We start from the raw sequence: 8,313 nt of genomic DNA on the forward strand, positions 1-8,313 counted from the left end.
TAGGTAATAATACTCATAAATGATCATGACTAAAATGTCACATATTTATATCTTTAATTTCATAAATAGTTTCATCATCTCCAATAGGTAAAATAACCATGACTTTAGGTAGCACTTTCGATGGATTTTACTCATTGTTAACTAGATTTATTATTTCTTTGTGACTGAAGTTGAAAAGTGGAAATACAAAATATTTAATAAATAAGAGTAATGATTATTTCAAGGTGTTACCAAGCCTATGGCTTGAGGTTTTATATGAGACAACTATATATTTCTAGAATAATAGAGGTTGAAAGATAAAAAGTGTAGCAATAGGCATCAACATATAACATGAAAAAGTTCAAACATTGTTTCTTGCTAGATATTCCAAAATCTATAGTACCAGTCAATAGGAATTAGGCACTAAAGGAAAATTTTCAACATTGTCCATACAACATATGTGGGGAAAATATTTTCTTTGTAGGGGCTGCATTGAAATGGCTCAGGAACTTATACATGGACCATGAACACTATGTTGCACCTCTTTTGGGCCCTCAAGGACTAGGAACTTATATATGGACCATGAAAACTATTTTACACCTCTTTTGGTCCCTCAGGGACTAGTTTTCATTCTTGAACAATGTTAAGGGCCCTAAGAACCATCCCTTAGATGGTCTCCATGAGGGCCACTAGGAAAACCATTAACCTTAGAGGCACTAGGTGGTGGTTTTGTACCATGTGCATAGTCTATATTAGTACTAAGCCATAAAAACCATAATGGAGTTTCACCTTAGATGATGTCCAAGGCCCTAACAAAAGCCATTCTTGTTGGGAAAACCTCACATTAGCACCCATACAACATCTATATACCTATGGTTTATAATCATGGAAAATAGTGCTCCCCATCACCTAATTTCCCATGAAGCCACAACTAACCTATATTTGATGTCAAACATGTCCTCAATATTAGTAGATCATACCCTATCCATTAGTTCATGGAGATAGAGGGTTAAAGGACTATCATTTGATGATTGGGGACTAGATTCCATCAAAAAGTCAGATGTCCAATTAATGGTATTAAGGAAACCTCAAGGTCAACCAACACTAATGCAATATATTAGTTGTTGGCACATTGACCTATAAAAATGTCACAATATTCGGTACTAGACATTAGTAACTAGGCCACTAGTCACTAACAAGAAACCTCAATATTAATAGAGTAATGATGTGGTGAGTTGATGTGGACCCAGGGCTACCACATGTAAGCTCTATGGTAATTGATTTGGAATTCTAACATATCATTATGATGTGGCAACAATGTGGGTGTAGATGACATGGCATACCAATATGGAAAGTGATGTGGCATGTTGACATGGTAATGGAGGGTTGACTTGGCACCAAGGTGATGGGTAGGTGGAAACCAGATAGCAACGACATCGATGTTGGGATTTTTGATGTTAAGATATCACCTAATTAGAATCAATGACACTCATTAGCCTCTTCGTTACAGCCTAGTGGCTTCATGGCCTAACCATTGGCCTTTTGAGATATTGGGTATCGATACATTAGGTTTTTAAGCTACAAGTTGATCTTTATGTTAGGTGTCAAGTGTTGAAAATAGCAAAAAGAAATGCTAAAAATAGCATTGCAATAAATAGCATTTCAAGATATAATCCAACTCTATTGGAAGTAGCAAAAAATAGAAATGCTAAAAATATCGTTGCTATAAATAGCATTTTGGGATATATTCCAATTTTAATTTGTCCTTGAATTAAAATTCGAATTTAGTCTCACTAGCTGTTTGAAAAATAACTAATTAATTCATCTTGAGTTAATTGGCTGGAGAAATTCAAACATGAAGTATTTGTGAAGACATGCAACAGTTATCCCTTTAATTGAGGAAGTTATCCCTTAATTAAGGAGATAAGGATGAGTTGTATTTGAGTTGTAATTAGTTAGCTTAGTTAACTGAGTTAAGTCCAATTAAATTAGCTCCAAACAGTTGGAGGAACTAATTGTGAGTTCAATCAGTTAATGCATGCATGCATGCAACTAGTGTTCTCCAAATAACTGAATATTCTCTCATAACTAACCAATGCATGTCAGTTCAAACAAAGACCCAGTTGAGATTAAAGACAGGGACATTGTACTATCAGTTGGAGGAATTTTCCTATAAAGGAAACTCATCCATGTAGAAGGAATTCATCTCCTTCAGGATTGCGCAGTTATTTCAGAAATCAGTGTTGTGTGTGAGGTGAGAATCACACAGGTTGCAGCTAGAGGACCCAAGAGAAACTGTGCAAGGAAATAGGAGACTTGAAGGACTTAAGGAAGGCATATGTATTGTCTATTCTGTCTATGAGTAGCAATGAGGGATTGTACTAAGAGCTGGATAGCTTGAGAGCTAAAGCTTTGGGTAATCCTGAGATATTTCCACTTGTATGATAATATAGATAGCGGGGTTTTTAGCTGAGGCTTTCCCCAGAGTATTCTTCTGTGTTTCATGTGTGATTGAATCTTCTTCTCTGTTATATGTGTTCGGTTTTATCTTGCTCAAAATCGATTAAGCTTCCAGAAGTGTGATTGTAGAAGTAGATTAAGTATTTTGCTTTAGTACATTGCATAATCAGTTTAATCTATGGTCAAATTTCTACATGGTATCAAAGCCAGGTTATCAAAGCAGAGAACAATATACAAAGAAGGGACAAGTTCGAAGTTTAAATTTCTTAATTGTAGGTACAAAATTGATTTCTTATCACATCTCAAAGTTCACCAATGGTGTTCAATGGCTTGATACTCGAGTATGCCTTGGATGGCAGCTAGAATTACATAGCTTGGAAGGATTGCATGGAAACGGTATTAGAGGACAACAGTTTGAAGGACTTTATTGATCAAGAAGTCCCCAAGCCTGCAACAGCTAATGCCCAAGAATTGGCGCAATGGAAGAAATGTGTGGTGAGAGCAAGGAGGATTCTTCTGGAGGGAGTTCTAGACCATATTGTCTCGAGTCTCCATGGGAAGGAGACTCCGTTTTCAATGTTGAAGAAATTGAAGGATCTATATCAGAACAACAGTGACTAGAGGAAGCTGGCGCTGAAGGACAAGCTTCAGAAAATCAAGTGTGAAAAGGGCGACACGATCTCTACATATCTAAACAAGCTCACCACATGCAGAGATGAGCTTGGAAGTGTAGGAATCATGACAACTGATGATGATATGGTGAGTCTTGCTCTCCTCGGTCTTCCTAAGAGTTGGCATAGCTACCAAGACTCAGTGAATGGAAGAGAGAAATTGTCTGGTTGGGAACAACTGTGGTTAGAATTGATGCAAGAGGAGAGCAAGAGGAGCACCAGAGATGGTTCTTCCTCCAAGGATGATGAAGAAAATCTAGCCTTAGCAAGTATGGCGAGGAAAGGGAAGGAGAAGGATTCTCATCCCAAATCGAGTTCTTCTCATAGAGGGAAGAAGATTAACAAATCTAAAGGGAGATGCTTTAATTGACATGAGGTGGGCCATTATGTAACTAATTGTCCATTGAAGAAATCCAAGAAGGGATCCTCGGAAGGATCTGAAGGTGAGGCATTGGCCTCTCAGTTCGAATTGGATTTTACCCTCATTGCATGCATGGTTTAATCGATGATGGGTTGTTGGTGGTTTCATGATAGCGAAGCCTCATTCCACATGACCGACGATAAGAGTTTATTTAGTACCTTGGAGGAGAAAGACCTCAAGATACTTATAGAGATGGGTGACGATGAAGGGTATAGTGTTTCAGGAGTGGGCACAGTTGCTTTTTAGAGGGAGCATGGAGTTTCTATCACCTTGACAGATGTGATGTGTCTGGACTGAAGAAAAAGTTGGTATCGATAGTGACGGTGCAGGACAAAGGCTATGATGTTGCCTTCAGTAAGGGAAAGGTTTTCCTTAGACACATCACCACGGGTTCAGTGAAATAGATCAGTTCACGGGTACAAAACCTATATGCTCTTGAGGTTCAAGATGCATGCAAATCCTTAAGGAGCAAGGAAAATATTGGAGACTTGGTGGTTGAGAGAGAGAGTACATTACCTCTCAACATGCAGAGCCAGAAGAAGTTTCAGACAATTGTGGAGGAGCCATAATTGGTGAAGCAACTTCAGGAGGTTGTGGACCAGCCACAACTGGCGAAGCTGAGAGGATATCAATTGGAGGTATCCACTCATGTAGAGACCTCCAATAGGGGGAAATTTCGAGCCAAGTGGGCAGAGGGATCACATGCAACCATACCTCCAGGTGTGAGGTGGGGCGACGTGAAGTGATAGTCTCAAGAAGGCTGAAATAGGGGTAGGATCCTTGAGGTACCCAGCCTATTTGATTAGACCTTGCTACGGGAGCCATGATGAGGAGTAGCAGGACTGGCTGAGTCGGTAGAGACGAATGTCGATGGAGCAGCAGAGAGAGCTACAATGCAGGAGTCCTGAGACAGTGTAGAGCTAGTAGGCTACAGCAATGTGAGAGGCATAGGAGTGTTGCACCAGTGCAGGATGACACAGAGAGGTGTGCAACGATGCAAGATTCAGGGAGTTTTTGCAGCAGCGCAGTCGTTAGAGAGGGAGCACTTGTCAGCAGTAGAGGGAGCTTCAACATCAGAGGATGTTTCTAACCCAACAGAGAGGTCGGTTGGGAGATCAGTTACTTACTTCTCAGTAACTGAGTTGCAGTGTAGGATTGGACAGCATGATGCAACATGATGAGAAGAGGTGTAGTGTGGATGCAGTTCTGAGAGATAAGACCAGCAGCAGCACGGATGCAGCAGGAGGAATCAGTGTGATTAACGCAGTCAGAGATCAAAGTGGCAGAGGCTAGAGTAGCCAGATACTGAAGAGCACAGAGGTGCAGAGTTTTCAGTTGATAGAGGAAATAGCAATCAAAGACTTTGATGACAGAGGCATCATTCTGATTCAGGTTGGATATTTTTTGTTTTTCTAGAGTTGTTGGAGCAACAACACTTGAGAGAAGTGTTGCACGTAGAACATTCCAAAGGTTCAGGATCAAGTTTGAGTTGAATGGCTTTCTTGTTGAGAGGGAGTTTTGAAAATAGCAACAAGAAATGCTAAAAATAACATTGCTATAAATAGCATTTCAGGATATACTCCAACTTTGTTGGAAATAACAAAAAATAGAAATGCTAAAAATAGCATTGCTATAAATAGTATTTCTGGATATATTCCAATTTTAATCTATCCTTGAATTAAAATTGAGAATTAAAATTCGAATTTAGTCTCACTAGTTGTTTGAAAAATAATTATTTAATTTATCTTGAGTTAATTAGTTGGAGAAATTCAATCATGAAGTATTTGTGAAGACATGCAACAGTTGTCCCTTTCATTGAGGAAGTTATCCCTTAATTAAGGAGATAAGGATGAGTTGTAATTAGTTAGCTCAATTAACTAAGTTAAGTCCAGTTAAATTAGTTCCAAACAGTTGGAGGAACTAATTGTGAGTTCAGTCAGTTAATGCATGCATGCATGCAACTAGTGTTCTTCAGATAACTGAATATTCTCTCATAAATAACCAATGGATGTCAGTTCAGACAAAGACCCAATTGAGATTAAAGACAGGGACATTGTACTATCAGTTGGAGGAATTCAAAGGAAACTCATCCATGCAGAAGGAATTCATCTCCTTCAGGATTGCATAGTTATTTTAGAGGTCAGTGTTGTGTGTGAGGTGAGAATCACACAGGTTGCAGCTGGAGGACCCAAGAGAAACTACACAAGGAAATAGGAGGCTTGGAGACCTGAAGGAAGACATATGTATTGTTTATTCTGTCTATGAGCAACAGTGAGGGATTGTACAGGGAGCTGGATAGTTTGAGAGCTAAAGCTTTGTGTAATCCTGAGATATTTCCACTTGTATGATAATACAAACAGCGAGATTTTTAGCTGAGGCTTCCCCAAAGTATTCTTTTGTGTTTCATATGTGATTGAATCTTCTTCTCTATTATATGTGTTCTGTTTGATCTTGCTCAAAATCGATTAAGCTTCCACAAGTGTGATTGTATAAGTAGATTAGGTATTTTGCTTTAGTACATTGCATAATCAGTTTAATCTATGGTGAAATTTCTACATCAAGTAGCGAGACAATTAGTATGTATAGAACATTAATGTCCTTGGGGGATATGCGATTGGTGATTTGGTAGATTGATAAGGTAGATGATGGAAAGGTAACTCTATTAATTGATGACACATTGTCGGGTTAGGTGAAGACCAAGTAAGTAAGTTTTAAACTAATGTGATATTTCCTAGGAGGTTGATAGTGGATATAATAGACAATGGACTAGGTAGGATATCATGGAAGTTCATGGACCATTTTATAAAGGTGTCATGTGGGCAAAGGCTTGCCACGTGTTTGACAAAAAGCATGGTTTGGGCATTGGTGTTTCTTTGGAGCATAATCTTCTAGTACTATATTTTGTATGCTCATAAACTTACTAGTTCCTTGCTTCAAGTGAACACCTGAAGAAACATAACCAATTCAATAGGTGATTTGATCATAAAATGACACAATATGTTCAATATTTTCTTCACATTTGAAAAAATGAGAACATAAGGATCAACACAAAGGGATTAAATATAAACCCAAAATCTTTATTTTTAATTTTTTTTAAGCTAATAAATTTTCAAAATCTCTACTTTTAATTTTTTTAATAACCAATAAATTCCTTATTTGAAATAAATAAATAAATTGAAAGTGCACTTAATTTCTTTAAATTTTATATTTTTTACTACATGCACAATTTTTTTCTAAATTTTAGATTTTACATTTCTACTATAATTTTACATCACATTTACAAATTCACAGGGCATGATTTTGTTTGATTCACACAAGATTTTGACAAATCTTCAAATTCACAAGACACACGGCATATGATTATGCTTCAGATCCTTATCCTTTGGAAGTTGTGGAAGTTTTAGAATTCATGCAAAATACAAGTACTTTTTTTTTCGGTTTTGTATTTTGTTTTTTCCTTTTCCTTTTATTAAATTTGAAACTTTTTGAACTTATGAATGCAATTTTGGTTACCTCCATGCATTTTTTTGACATAGTTTCTACCATGTCATTTTAATATCCTCTTTTCTCCGCACTATCATATTCTCTTCCGTGCATATTCTTGGACCCTTACAAAAATCACGAGGCTTATCAAATATTCCCAAATACTAAAGGAATAATTTGAAACACCTATCACAAATAATATTGGCACGTTTTCTCACACCATGCAGAAAAGGTATAACACAACAAAGGTTTTATTAGGTATGAAAAAAAGGGTTCTCTAGTGGATCTTCCTCGAAAACAAATATCTGGCCATTTTTAGTGGTATTACTCACCCAACATGTGGGTATCTAGACAATTATCTCTTTGATCCTTCGAAAACCCAACAATTTAATTGTCCCTTCTTAGATTACTTGTACACCTAGAAACCAACTTCATATTGTCAGATCTTTTAAAAAAAATCATAATCTTTTAACGCCTTCAAAACAATCATGATGATTTGAAAGGCGTTAAAAGATCTGAAAATATGTTTAGCTAAGAATTTTCTTTAACAATATACCAATTATTTACTGTCGGATCTGAAAGGCATTTCCCATGATAATATGTAATTATGACTTCCCAAATACTGAATCCAATTGAAACTAAGTCTCAGTGATTTTTTTTTTTATGTTTTTGGGTGAGTTTTGAGTATTATGAGCTGTTGATAATGCTCAAGTCTCGGTCAAGTATTGAATTCGAGTAGATGACCCAGTTGGGTATTAGTATCGTATGCCATTAATATTATTGAAAGGTTGTAGTACACCTTGCATTAGGGAAACAGTAATAATTAACTACAGATTAAAGCAATTTTAGGGATTATTTGGAGGCGCTAGTAGAGGTGATTTTGGCACTAAATCTGAAAGGCGTTTCCCATGATGATCTGCAATTGTGGATTCCCAACTAATGAATCAAAACAAGCCAATAATTGTCCTTATAACAACTCTGTAGTTGGGAATCCATTACCAATCACATGGAAGCTCTGCATACTCAAACAAGCCATATTAACCATAACCTATCTTCCCTACATTGTTACGCAACAGAACTAGTGTGAAATATATAGGCCTCCTCTCTGATGCAGGCCTTATCACTTTTTAGTGCGTAATCCCACATTGTCCAGGTCGCTCTTACATGTAATACCCATGAGTTTTTCCTTTCATCTCTCTGTTACAAGATATAAATGTTACAGTTGCAAATCCATATGTTGAATTTGCACTCCCATTTACCAGTACTCTCTCTCGATTCTTGAAAGTTTTACTCTGCTCA

This window comes from Pinus tabuliformis, chromosome 7 (genome assembly GCF_031772625.1).
Source record: "Pinus tabuliformis cultivar Carrire ecotype Pingquan chromosome 7, CPIR1, whole genome shotgun sequence".
Classification (NCBI taxonomy): domain Eukaryota; kingdom Viridiplantae; phylum Streptophyta; class Pinopsida; order Pinales; family Pinaceae; genus Pinus; species Pinus tabuliformis.